Source organism: Mirounga leonina, unplaced genomic scaffold (genome assembly GCF_011800145.1).
Source record: "Mirounga leonina isolate KUSES-001 unplaced genomic scaffold, KU_Mleo_1.0 Mir_99, whole genome shotgun sequence".
Lineage (NCBI taxonomy): Eukaryota > Metazoa > Chordata > Mammalia > Carnivora > Phocidae > Mirounga > Mirounga leonina.
Window position 1 is genome coordinate 4,401,710 of NW_023270971.1, and position 13,083 is coordinate 4,414,792.

The following is a 13,083-nucleotide window of genomic DNA, read 5'->3' on the forward strand; positions in this document are numbered from 1 at the left end:
AAAAAAAAAAAAAAAAGTGTGTGTGTGGCAATCTCTATGGTCCCTACACTTGACAAGTCAAGAGGAATCTCTGAACTCAGATATGGCTAGATGAGAGTTTCAGAAAAAGTTGCCAGAATTTTTTCTCTCCGTTTTTGGGATCCATCCATGCTTTCCTTGATGTTGTCTTCCTTTTCAGATAGACATTAACCACCCCACCCCACCCTCATCCCTGTGACAGATCTAAGCAGTTCTAGACTTAACAGTTTCAGTAGAAGGCCGCTTTCCTTTCCTAAAACTTCTAATAAATGATTTGAGGCTTATTAGACTAGTTGGAATAAGATTCCCGAATCAGTCTACAAGCTATGGCTACAGACATGCTTAATGCTCATTGAAATGGCCTGAATTATAAGACACCACAGGAGCCGGGGGTGATGCAGCCCCTCTATAGGGACTAGAAGAGGATAAAGAATTATTCCCCAAAGGAATATTGAGGCACTATTGCCAGGATAAATGAATGAAAATCAAGCAAAAACAACAGATGCGTCAACACTATCCTTTCTGGATGCCATCTTTCCTCCCCTGAGTCTGAGGTTGCCCTCAGGCCTGTGCAAAACTCAATCCCCTGCTATTTTTTTTTTTTTTTTTGCCTTATTACAATTAACTATTTAGCCCTTTTGTATCATAATAACACTTTACTATTTTGGTAGAAAGCAAGGAAATGTCACCTAGAGATCTAAGCCTTCTGGAAAACATGCTTTCAAACAGGCTTTCAGACACATACAAAATTATTTGACTTCCCATTCCACAAACCATGGGAAGTTTGGTAAAAGGACCCCAGGGCATTTATGTTTTTACTACTTGCTCTGTATCTCTAATTTTGCAGAGTTCTCCATCAGCTTCTCGTTTCACCTGATACTGATGCCTCACTCCCTACCACTTTGGTACAAGTGAGGCCTTCCCCATCTTCCTTCATTCCTCAAGCACTTTCAAGGCTATTTGGGGTAACAAATGTTTTGTAAAGGTTTGAAACAATAAGGGAGGACAATGGCTAGCAATCATAGGAAATATATCAGGATTCTTTTGGTTAAGAGTGATGAAAATCCAGGGCACCTGGGTGGCTCAGTTTGCTAAGCATCCCACTCTTGGTTTAGGTTTGGGTCATGATCTCAGGGTCGTGAGATTGAGCCCCGTGTTGGGCTCTGTGTTCAGTATGGAGTCTGCTTGAGATTCTCTCTCTCCCTCTCCCTCTCTGTCCCTCCCTTCTCTCTCTCTTTCATATAAATAAATAAATAAATCTTAAAAAAAGAGTGATGAAAATCCAACTGCAACTTAGCTTAGGCTAAATAAGAAAAGTGTGGGTTCATGCAATTAGGAGAATTCAGGGTGGGTCTTAACTCAAGCGCAGCCACAGACTTAAACAATACCAGGAGTCCATCTCTACCCTCTGCTAGTCTTTAAGTGCTGGTTTTATCATCTCTCTTACAGACTTCATCTACATGAGGAGATAATGGCTGCTACCTCCCCAGTCAAGTGTCCTTACTGCTCATGAGCCAAAAGGAAAAGGGGTGGGGGTGGGAAGAAGGGAATACTGGGATCCAGTCCAACACACCTCCAATTAATATGCAACTACAATCCCCAGACATAGGAAACAGAATTTTTTTTTACATGATTAAGTGTCTTATAATCCCCCAAAGATTCAATGTAAATATAGAAATGAAGATTTAAATTATATCTACATTATTACTATGTGTTCAGAAACAATCTATAAATGTCATAAATATGTCTTAAGAAAATACAGCATATTAAAGAATAGAATGGAATGAATCTTATTCTAATTCAAAGTTTTTGATTGAGTATTGATTTAAACTTAGAATTTTAAGTTGAAAGAATAAGAATTTTGTTAAAACTAAATATTATTGGTGGGGCGCCTGGGTGGCTCAGTCATTAAGCGTCTGCCTTCGACTCAGGTCATGATCCCAGGGTCCTGGGATCGAGCGCCGCATCAGGCTCCCTGCTCAGCGGGAAGCCTGCTTCTCCCTCTCCCACTCCCCCTGCTTGTGTTCCCTCTCTTGCTGTGTCTCTCTCTGTCAAATAAGTAAATAAAATCTTCAAAAAAAATTAAAAATAAATAAATAAAAATAAATATTACTGGCATTTTGAGAAGTTGTCATTTGCCATACTTATATGTTTACTTGAATAGAATTATAAAGTTTATTTGGTTTTGTTTATGAAGCAATTGAAGCACTTAAAAGGAAAAACTGAGTGTATTAGATTTATCCATTCATTCATGAATTCCTTCATTCAATAAAACTTAACTGTGTACCCACCCCCCACATCTGTTCAATTTTGAGAAACCAATTCACCTCTATGCTTATTTATCTGTCTTCCCTTACCAAATGGAAGGTTTGCCATCACAATTGTTTCCTTGCACCTAGTCCAATGCCTGACCCCAGAGCAAGCACTCAGGAAATATATATTGAATGAATGAACCACGTGAGGCCCAAAATGTAATCAGTTTTAAAAAATTACAACTGTTCTCTCCCTGTTATCTTTGGAATTTAAGGACCATCAGTTTCTGTTGCAGTACTGGGTCCACCTAGGGGCCCATCTTCCATTTCTTTCCTTGTAATAGCTGAATGACACTGATTCACCTTCTACTTAGAGGGAGGTAACTTGCTCACTCAGCTAACATGAGGGGGAGCCACAGGGTATGCAAGGGCAAACAGGGACTCCCGTGTGCAGCTGGAACACACTGTGAAGGGAAACGAGATTTAAATGGTAGGCCACAACCAATGTGTATTGGGCCTTGGACATCTGATTGACAAGTTACAAATGTATACATGAAGGTTAAAAATTCAATCACAAAAGAGCCATTATAATGCACAGTATGCTTTAGGAAGATTAATCAGATTTTCATTTGGAGGAAAAAATTACAAGAGTGTACCATTTAGTAATGAGGAATATGGGTTTTGAAGTTAGATAGCTCAGATTTCATAATAATTCTCTGCAATTTACTAGCTGTGTGAACTTTAGCAAAAAACTTAACCACTCTGAACCTGAGTTGCATTGTTTATAAAACGGCGTAAGCGGTACGTAGGTCACAGAATTCATTGGATTAAATGTGATGATGTATTTAAATGACCGGTAGAGTGACACTGTGATTAAAAGAATGCAAAACCAAAACAAACACAATCAAAGTAAGACTTTGCAGGGGAGAGGCTAGAGCCAGGACGATTGAGACAGGGGCACAATTAAGAAGCAGTGACACAGAAGCCCATAGTGGGAGGAAAAGTGAGTTAAAGAGGGTGCTCAGCAGTTATTTCAAGTGTAGCTGCAAACAGCTTGGACTCACTGGGTGCCCGCTGTGCTGCAGGGCATCCTGGCATTCCCCTGAAGTGTTCTTTGTTCAGAACATGTCTCCCAGCCTGCCTAGGAGCAGAGACTGGTTCCTGGTCATCTCTGCCACCCTAGTGTCTAATATATTCCCAGGTTCCATGAAATCTTTTTAATAAATGTCGACTGAACGTAAATAGCTCTTGACATTTCAAACAATTTTCTAAAGAGTAACTTCTGTGCTCTGATATCTCTAGAGATCAGGCTAAAAGACCTGCCCTAGAGGTAGTGACAGGGAAAACACAACACAAGTAATTGTAAAAAGAAAGCTTGTCACTTTTTTCTTTTTTTTTTAAAGATTTTATTTTTTTATTTGACAGAGAGAGACAGCAAGAGAGGGAACACAAGCAGGGGGAGAGGGAGAAGCAGGTCTCCCCCTGAGCAGGGAGCCTGATGCAGGGCTTGATCCCAGGACCCTGGGATCATGACCTGAGCCAAAGGCAGATGCCCAACGACTTAGCCACCCAGGCGTCCCTAAAGCTTGTTAGTTTCTTAAGTTTCATCCTCAATCTTTTCACTTTCCTGTGACATAACTTTGATCTGGTGTAGTCTGGTCCAAAATAAAAATAAAAATAAAAAGCAAAGGCCTTGTTGCTTAATGCTTTACTCAGAGCTCAGGCTTACAAAAGCCTCCCATGCAGGTTTTTCCTTTTCCTGTTTCTCTTTCTCTTCCTACCTTCCTTCATTCTCTCTTGTTTTGTTTTTTTTATTGTTGTTATATTTTTGGATTTTTTTCCTAATCTACCACCTTGTGTTTGGTTTTGAAACTGCAATTCTCTATGCATATACCTATGTACAATATCCTTCCTTAGCACTTCCTTATGTAACTTGGGAAAGTGTAAAATGCTTTGAAAATGAACTTCAGAAATACCACATGCTAAGAGTTCAGCCCTTGCAACTTCAACTATAGGCGAGAAGAAGGAAAGAAAAGAGGGCTCTGGACAGTCAAATAATAACAGCTAAGCTTTGTGGAGTTTTTGATGCATGCCAGGCACTAAGTGGGTTACAAATATTTCCTCACAAAAAAAAAACAGAAGAGAGCAAAGATGTGGAGAAATTGGAATCCTTGTGCTCTGCTGGTGAGAATGTGAAATGGTGCAGCTGAATGGAAAAATTAAAAATAAAACTACCATATGATCCAGCAATCCACTTTTGGATATATATGTGAAAGAATGGAAGGGTAGATCTAGAAGAGATATTTGCATACTCATGGTAACTGAAGCATTATTCACAATAGCCAAGAGGTAGAAACAACCCAAATGTCCATCAATGGATGAATGGACAAACAAAATGTGGTATATACATACAATGGAGTATTATTCAACCTTAAAAAGGAAGGAAATTCTGACACATGACACAACAGGGATGAACCCTGAAGACATTATGCTAAGTGAAAGTGGCCAAACACAAAAGGACAAAAAATAATATGATTTGTATCTAGAGACAAAAAGTGCAATAGTTGCCAGGGGCTGGGGGGTGGGCAGGGATGGGAGTTAACTGGTATAGAGTTTCAATTTGGGAAGAGAAAAAAAAAAGTTCTGGAGGTGGCTGGTAGTAATTGTTGCATGGCAATGTAAATATACTAAATGCCTCTGAAGTCCACACTTAAAAATGTTTAAGATGGTAAATTTTATGTTATGTATATTTTTACACAATTAAAAAGCATGTAAAGAATGATTCACATGCAGACTCAAAACTATTTGTACTGGTGGGGTTACCAGGCTTTCTTTTTGTTACCTGTGCTGATAAAACGTACGTATGTCCAAATAAATTAAAAACAAATAAATGAGGTAGTGTGGTAAATTAAAGATGGCCACAAATTCTTTGCTACTCCTTCGATTAAGAGGTGGAGTCTTACTCTTTTCCCCTTGAATTTAGGCTGGCTTAGTGTCTTCTTGACCAATAGACTGTGACAGAAGTAACTTCTGGGATCCAAGGCTAGATCATAAGTCCTACTTTACTGCTTGGAACAGCTCACTCTCTGCATTTATGGTCTCTGAGAGCCCCCTAAGCAAGCACTTTGTGGTGAGAAACCCAAACCAGAGAAAGAGGCCATGTGCAGGCACTCTGTTGGATAGCTCTAGCTGAGCCCCTAGGGAGCTTCCAGCCTGAATAGCCAATAACATGACATTCATTTGAGCCTGAAGTTAACTATAGTTTCAGCTGACATCTGACTGCAAATGTGTAAGAGACCCCAAGCTCGAACCACCCAGCCAAATCCAGTCAACCCACAGAATAACAAATTGTGTTTAACCACTAAATTCTGCTGTGGTTTATTATGTAGGTACCATAATGATGTCCATTTTTACTTGGCAAACCTGAAGCTGAGAATTGAAATGCTTGCTCATGGTCTCTGCCAGTAAGCAGAGGAACTCACACTTGAAGCAGATCTTTCTAAACTTCTAAAATTGTAAAGCCTGCATTGCTGACCACTGAATACACAGTTTCTCAGCTGAAGCAGCTATAAAAGGATATACTTCTCAAAAAATCCTGTATTTAATTCATAGCTGAGTTCTGCACATTACTTGACTCCAAGCGTAATGTGGATGACCCCAATGTGCATGGTACCTCCTGCAGTTTTGCATTACACAGGCCCCATAGCCATAAGGGGACCTAACAAACCCTGTCCCCTATCCTCAACCAGAGCTTGTTCTCTTAAGTGTTAAGACCTTCCAACAAATGTTCAGCCCCTATTTAAGGACCTAAGACATTTCAAGGGAGAAGAGAGGCTGGTGCTAGAACCTATGGGAGTATGAGAAGTAAGAGGTATTTAAAATTTTAATTAAGAGGTGGCTGGGTGGCTCACTCAGTTAAGCGCCTGGGTCCTGGGATCCAGTCCTGCGTCAGGCTCCCTGTTCCTCGGGGGAGCCTGCTTCTCCTTCTGCCTCTCTCTCTGTCTCTCGTGAATGAAATAAAAATAAAATCTTTAAAAAATTAATTAAAAAGCAGGGAGTAAGAATTTAAAAAAAAAAAAAACCCACAGTGGTTCAGAGCCATTTAGTATAGGGCAGATTTCTCTGTAGAGGGAAGAGCTTCCCTGATGATGCTACTGTATGAGAGCAGGGAACACTAGCTCAGGACTCTAATAAAAACCCACATCACCAAGGAACAAAAAAATCTTGGAGGTAAAGGGATGCACACCTTCTACCTTAAAATGCTAAAACCGGGGCACCTGGGTGGCTCAGTCGGTTAAGTGTCCAACTCTTGATTTTGGCTCAGGTCATGATCTCGGGGTCCTGAGACTGAGCCCCACGTCTGGCTCTGCACTAAGCAGGGAGTCTGCTTGTTCCTCTCCCTCTGCTCCCCGCCCCCCACAAATGAATAAATAAAATCTTAGAAAAAGAATGTTAAAGCTAGTTTTTAAGTCTACTTATAGACAGCAGGCACTCATAGCACTCAGAAAACATCTCTATTCAGCATTTATAAAAGTATTTGTACATAAGCTTTTGCTTCCCTTCTAAATTTGAAGTAGGAAACGTATCTTATTTGTGAGTATTTTGGTCCCACCATAGTACTCTTTACTGAAGGAGGAATGCTAACCACATTCAATAATATATTCAAATAAAGATTCAACCCATTTGCACTGAAATAAACTTTATTGAATCACTTGTATCTATGCCAGGCTCAGTGCTAGACACTTTCATATATAATTCCTATTTGTTTTTCTAAATAATCCAGAAAACGGAAAAAGCCAAGGTTTGTTTTACTGTTTGATTTATTTAAGTTCAAATGTGAAAGAAATCGATGGAAGCAACTAACATGGCAACGGGACTTTATTTTCACTTACATGAATAATGTAATATGAAAGTGGGGATTAAGATGAACAGTATATAAATATGATGAGGCTTTGTTGCTTTTTCTTCCCAGAGCCCTAAATCAAGACACATGGTTTGACACCTGGAATTGCATAGCTAGAACTGTGACTGCCATGAGAAGCTGAAACCCATAATGCCAAACCATAGTAGGGAAAGAGGAAAAACCAGGTTTGGCATCAAGAAAGGACTAGGAAGGACGGCGCCCCCCTTCCAAAATCCATCTTCAGTTCGTTCTACGGCAGAACCGTCTAGTTGGCCTTGTGTCTTGTCAAATTGGGTCTCATGCACACTAACTTTCCTAAAGGTTATTTGTATCTACTTTAATTTATGCATTTTAGTCCATTTTACTTACATGTATGCAGCGGCAAGAACGTGGGATGTGGAGGGCAAAATTTTGCGTTTCAGTCCACCTGTGTGACATTGAGTAAATCAACCTCTGAAGATAAATTTTTATCCATTAAACAAAAAAACCGATTAAGTGATTCCTGCCCATATGTCAGAGTGGTAGGGAGTTCTTAATGAGATACTCATGTGAGAGCCTTTTGAAACGTATAAAACGCTGTTAATTACGTGCAGAAACAACGTCCCCAAAATAGAGAAGAGCTGATTTAACATTAACATCTTCAAACTGTCCCCCGCGACCCTTCTCCAAAAAAAAAAAAAAAAAAAAATTCTCTTTTTTTAGCTAAACGAATTCTGGAAAAATCCCTAATGGAACGCAGTCGTTTTGCAAATGCCAAACGCAAGGTCCAAAAGCTTACCCAAAGCCGCCGAACACCGGCGAACTAAGTTGCGAACCACAGAAAAGCAACTGCCTCCCCCGCCTCCGACTCTAAGCACTTCCGGCGCGGCAATGCCGCCGCGGTAAGATGGACCGGCTCCAGCGCCTCACGAACTGCCACACTCAACATGGCTGCCGTGACTCGACGCCTGCGTCCCACACCCAACACGGACACGAGGAACGAGCCCAGCCCCGGAAGGCAACCCTCCGGAAATGCCCGAGCGGCGGCGGAAGCGGAAGCGCCGCGGCGGTGGGGGCCGCGGGAAGTGTCGGTCGCGCTTCTCCCTCCCTCTCAACCACAATAACAGACGGAGGGCCGGAGTAGGTGAGGCGGCGGCCGAGTGGACCCGGGGACCGGCGGCGGGCGGCAGAGCCGGGGGTGTGGGCGGCGGGGTGGAGGCGGCCGGATGGGGGCTCCGGGGCTCCCGGGCTCCCGACCGCCTGGGCTCTCGGTCTTGGGCTCCTTTCAGGCCTAGAGCTCCCGGGAGAGCTGGGATTGAGTTTGTGGGTCTTGGCCTTGTAGGCCCTGGTTGAGAGGTTTGCTTACCTTGTCCAGATCTGGCCGAAGATTCTAGCATAAAGAACCCTCTCTGAGTCTTGGTTCCCTCAGAATGGGGGGCGGGGTGGGGGGTTGGCCTGGGCAATTTATGGGACACCATCCCACCCCGGGCGTCACGCATTCTACGATTTTAACGTTGTCAGTATTTAAGCCAGTACGTTAGGGAAGACCGGCAGTCAGCGTACTGAGAGGTCTCTGAGCAAGACGCAATGAATACATCTTTGAGAGGCGGCCAGCCCTGGGATCAGGAGCCTCAAGTTCTAGTCTTACCTCGCCACCGACTCCCTGTGTGACCTTGCCCAGTTCCATTACCCTCTCTGTAGCGCAGTTTGCTTATCTGTAAAATGAAAATGTTAGTTGCCTCTTAACGCTTCTCCTAGCTCCGAAGATCAGGTTCTCAACTCCCTTTAAAGGGGTCTTTCCTTAGAGACAGACCTGAAAGGCTTGTCTTCCTGCCTCCTGGATAGCCAGGAGTTGACTGATAAGAGATGTCTACCATATTTTTCCAGGCACCAAACTGGCCAAGGGCCACTTAGGAGGGTTCTTGTGCAGGGGGAAGCTCTGTCCTGACGACTTTGTTTTATAAATCTAGACCAGCAGTGTGAAAACACAACTGCGTGAAGAATGGGAGATCTTGGTTTTTTTGTCTTAAACCTGCTATTAACTTGCTGGCACTTTGGGCAAATTCCTTTGGACTCTCTGGACTTGAGATTTCTCACCTGGTAAATGAGCACATTGGATTAGGTCACTGGTTCTTCATTCTCTTTCCCGTACTCTCAGCACAACTGAAGAATAAAATAATGGCTCTATAAGACCATGATTTTCTGGGGGAGAGAAGCGGTGGGATGTGGAAAGCTACATATTGAGTAGTCCTGTAGATTGAAAAATCTGTGCTTGTAATTTTTAACTTCTGACAGTTACTGGTTTAGGTAATCCCTGAGGGTCCTTTCCTCCTTTCAAAATTTGCAGTGCTGTGATTCTTATGTTCTCTTAGGGTAAGGAATATAGACTTGTATGTGTGTGTTTATTTTTTTTTAAGATTTTATTTTAAAATAATCTACACCTAGCATGGGGCTCAGACTAAAAACCCCGAGATCAAGAGCCGCATGCTCTACCAATTGAGCCAGTCAGGCACCCCTTGTGTGTGTTTGTTTAAATGAATGTATGCCTGCAGGGATACACTTAAGTGAAAAATACACTAAGGCATAGCATAAGAGAAAAAGGAAAAATGAGGCTTCAGTAAGGTGAAGTGACATAGTAAAATAAAATTAGTCTGCACTGGAGTTTAAGACCTGTATCCTTGCTTCAGGACTCATACTTTCTGACTTTGTATATTTGGACAAGCCAGCTTACCTCTCTGGGCCTCACTTTTCCTTATCGAGAAGATGAAGGGTTGGACTGGATGATTCCTAGACCCTTTTGGCACTCGAATTCTGTGTTTGTTTGTTTGTTCTTTATTTAAGCAGTTTGGTAGATGTGGTGTGGCACTTCTTTAGGCAAGAGAGGCTATCCTAGGTAGACATAAAAGCTCTATGATTGATGTTAGGATCTATGATGTTAGGTCAGATTAAGTGACATGCAATATTATTTTGATAAGAGCAAGCTGAAGCCAATAGAAACTAAAGAAAGGCATTAGAACCTGAAGGCCAGGGGTGCCTGGGTGGCTCAGTTGTTAAGCGTCTGCCTTCGGCTCAGGTCATGATCCCAGGGACCAGATAGATGATTGAAGACGTGGGGAAGTTTTAAATGGGAGAAAGGTATTTTTGATGAGGGTAATGAAAGGTAATTTAAACTATAGTATTGGAAATGACTGAGTTATAAGAAACTGGTGTTAGAGTCTGTCTGCATTCTAAGACAGTTAAGTTTCAAGGGAAGAAAGACTTTGTCACCACCTAGCACTTAGTAGGCAGTAAGTGATAGAGGAGATAGATGGATGAACAGATAACAGCAATCAAGAAAAGGAGTTTCTCCATAGAATTGTTATTAGATACAGAATGAGAAATTGGTTCAGAATTATGAAAATTTTATAGAACAAGAGATCCCTAAGTTTTCTGGTTAGTTGTAAGATAAGTTGGTTTATCTCTGCCCTGTAAAGTGTGTTAATAAGAGATAAACATGCACCTGGGAAGGCCTGGTGTGATCTGAGGAAAGGATTAATTAGTAGAATAAGTCAGGGATGGTGGAGGATGTTGGCAGGATGGTAGAGGTATAGGAAGGTTTTTAGATGTGACATTTAGGGAGTGAAGGAGTGGATTTATATAGGATTTTTATAGATATCAGCCATTCTCAGAATTGTGAATAGTAAGTGTTAAAACCTCTACAGTGGAAATAGAGGACTAAAAGGAAAAGAACTTGATATTGCAAGGAAATGTTAGTGCTCCCCTGCAAGCGGTGGAGATAGCCTTAAGGGTTGGGGATTAAAAGATGGGGATAAATTTGGGAGCAAACAGAATGAACTGAATTAATAGAGGATAGTGTAGTTCTGTTTGGGCAGAGAGGAGATTTGAACTGGCCAGTTGGAAGGAGAAGAGCACACCTAAGAGAAACTATTACAAAAGGACCCCTGGCTTAAAGAACACACATAGATAACTCAGGCTTACTACTTAGAATGTACTTGCACCACCCAGACGAAAAAGATGCTTCCAGTGGCTAAGGTCTGCCACCGAAAGACTGTAGGATACCCAGGACTGCTAAAAGCTGTGGTGTGGGACCCTAAATTAGATGGACCACAAACCCTAATTTGTGAAGCAGGGTGTGGTCAGCATCAGTTCTGTCAGAGCATCCAGAAGCCCATCTTGGAGTACTGGGGCATAGCTCTGGAATGCGGAGGGACAGCCGAGGTGCGGAGCCTGACTTGATGATAGGTGTCTAGTGTAGGCTGAGAAGTTTGAAGGACACTTAATACGTGCCCTTGGGCAAGTGACTTACCTTCTCTGGTTCTGTTTGTCCATCTGGAAATTGAGGGAGCTGGTCTTAGGTAAGGACCTCTGGATGAGCTTTGATGTGTCTGTGAAGCCCCTGAAATTGTGTATGAAATTCATCGTGCATGAGTCTGAGGTATGTTTTATTTTCCTCTTGGGGAGAGGATGTGCAGCTTTCACCATAGTCTCACATGGGGTTGTGACGCACAAAAAATTAAGAACTGTGTGACTGGATAGTCTTTGAGGGCCCCTTCAGCTTTTGACATTCTGGGATTCTATACTTCTGTCAGAATGACATTTCTTTGAGGTTTAGAGTCTGAGTCTCCAGAACTTGGCTAACCCTAGAAATAACACCTGCTGCTGCAAAATATATTCTTCACATATTTATACTCACCTATTATTTATAGTCATCTCTCCCTTACCCTCTCTAACTCCTCTGCTAGCCCCGCTTCAGTGTTTCATCTTTACCTACTGTTGCTTTTTCCTCCTTTGCTCTTTCCCTTCTAATCTACTGCTGCTTTGCACCTTCCCTGCCTTGTTGAGTTTCTCAAGTGGCAAAAGGTGATATGTTGGATATAGGGGTAGGAAGAAACCAAGATATGGAAGGCTACTTTCCCATTCTCACTTGCTTTTATCCCTCATCCCACTAAAAGAAAAGCAATTAAGAGAGAGAGGGTTCACAGACAGGAGAGATGCCATCATCACTTGGATTTTGCTTGTCTTGTATCCTGTTTTCTTCTCATATAGGGTTGCCAGGCCTCTGTTACTCTTGGCATAGCCACTTCAATGAAGATGAAGCCAACCTTAGTGGAGATAATTTTGTTGTCCTTTATAGAGTTTGACTGGTAGTAAGGGCAACTAAATGAATCCTTTAACGAGGAGGCTCTTTATCTCCTGGATATTTCTAAGACACCTACTTGGAGAGGACTGATGGCTTTCCCTGGCTGTGGGTCCTGATCTGTTAAGCCCCCTAGATGTGGGATGGAGATCTTATCTTTTACCCTGGTGTTCATCTCCACAAGCACCCCACCAGACGCTTAGAGCCGGGGAGTCACTACACTTGCTGCCAAGTAGGTAGCTACATGAGTAAGTCTTCAATTCTAGGCATCATATAGAAAATAAATATATATGTATATATATATAATTCCACCTAAAATTTTGTTAGTGCTGCTAATTTAGGCCCTTCGATAGTTAGTGTTAATGCGTACTGTAAGTTAAATAGGTTTTTGTGGGCTTGCTAGGGACCTGATCTCTGCATAATGTTGTATAAAGTCATATCTGTGAGTAAATATTTCTGAATTCTAAACAAGTGAACTTTTATAAACCCAATGATATTTAAGGTGCAGTCTGTTTGGTTTAAAAATTCAAGTGTTGGTTGTACAATGGGGCTATTAAATCTGATTCCCACAAAATCACAGCTTGCAAAATAATAAGGAACAGCAAAAGAGAATCATAAGATGAGGGTGTAAATAGTGGTGTGGTTTTGGTGAAGAAAAAGAAGGGAGAAAGGCTAAGAAAAATTTTTACTTACAGGATGAAAAGTCAAGAACATGGTATTCATGGAAGGTTAGAGCTGTCAAGATTCTTAAAAGTGAAGCATGTGCTGAGATATGAGAGCTGGAGAATTCATCC

General features: G+C 41.8%; 1 protein-coding gene across 4 annotated transcripts in view; it reads left to right on the forward strand.

Moving 5' to 3' along the window:
- The first annotated feature begins 8,205 nt into the window (after nucleotides 1-8,205).
- FBXO38 (F-box protein 38) overlaps nucleotides 8,206-13,083 on the forward strand; it is a 54,403-nt gene continuing 49,525 nt past the window's right edge. For 3 of the 4 annotated variants that reach the window (XM_034999593.1, XM_034999599.1, XM_034999600.1), the window contains exon 1: nucleotides 8,206-8,296. The gene's annotated coding sequence lies outside the window, so the exon portion shown is untranslated. The remainder of the gene's footprint in view (nucleotides 8,297-13,083) is intronic. The other variant, XM_034999596.1, reaches the window with a different exon arrangement.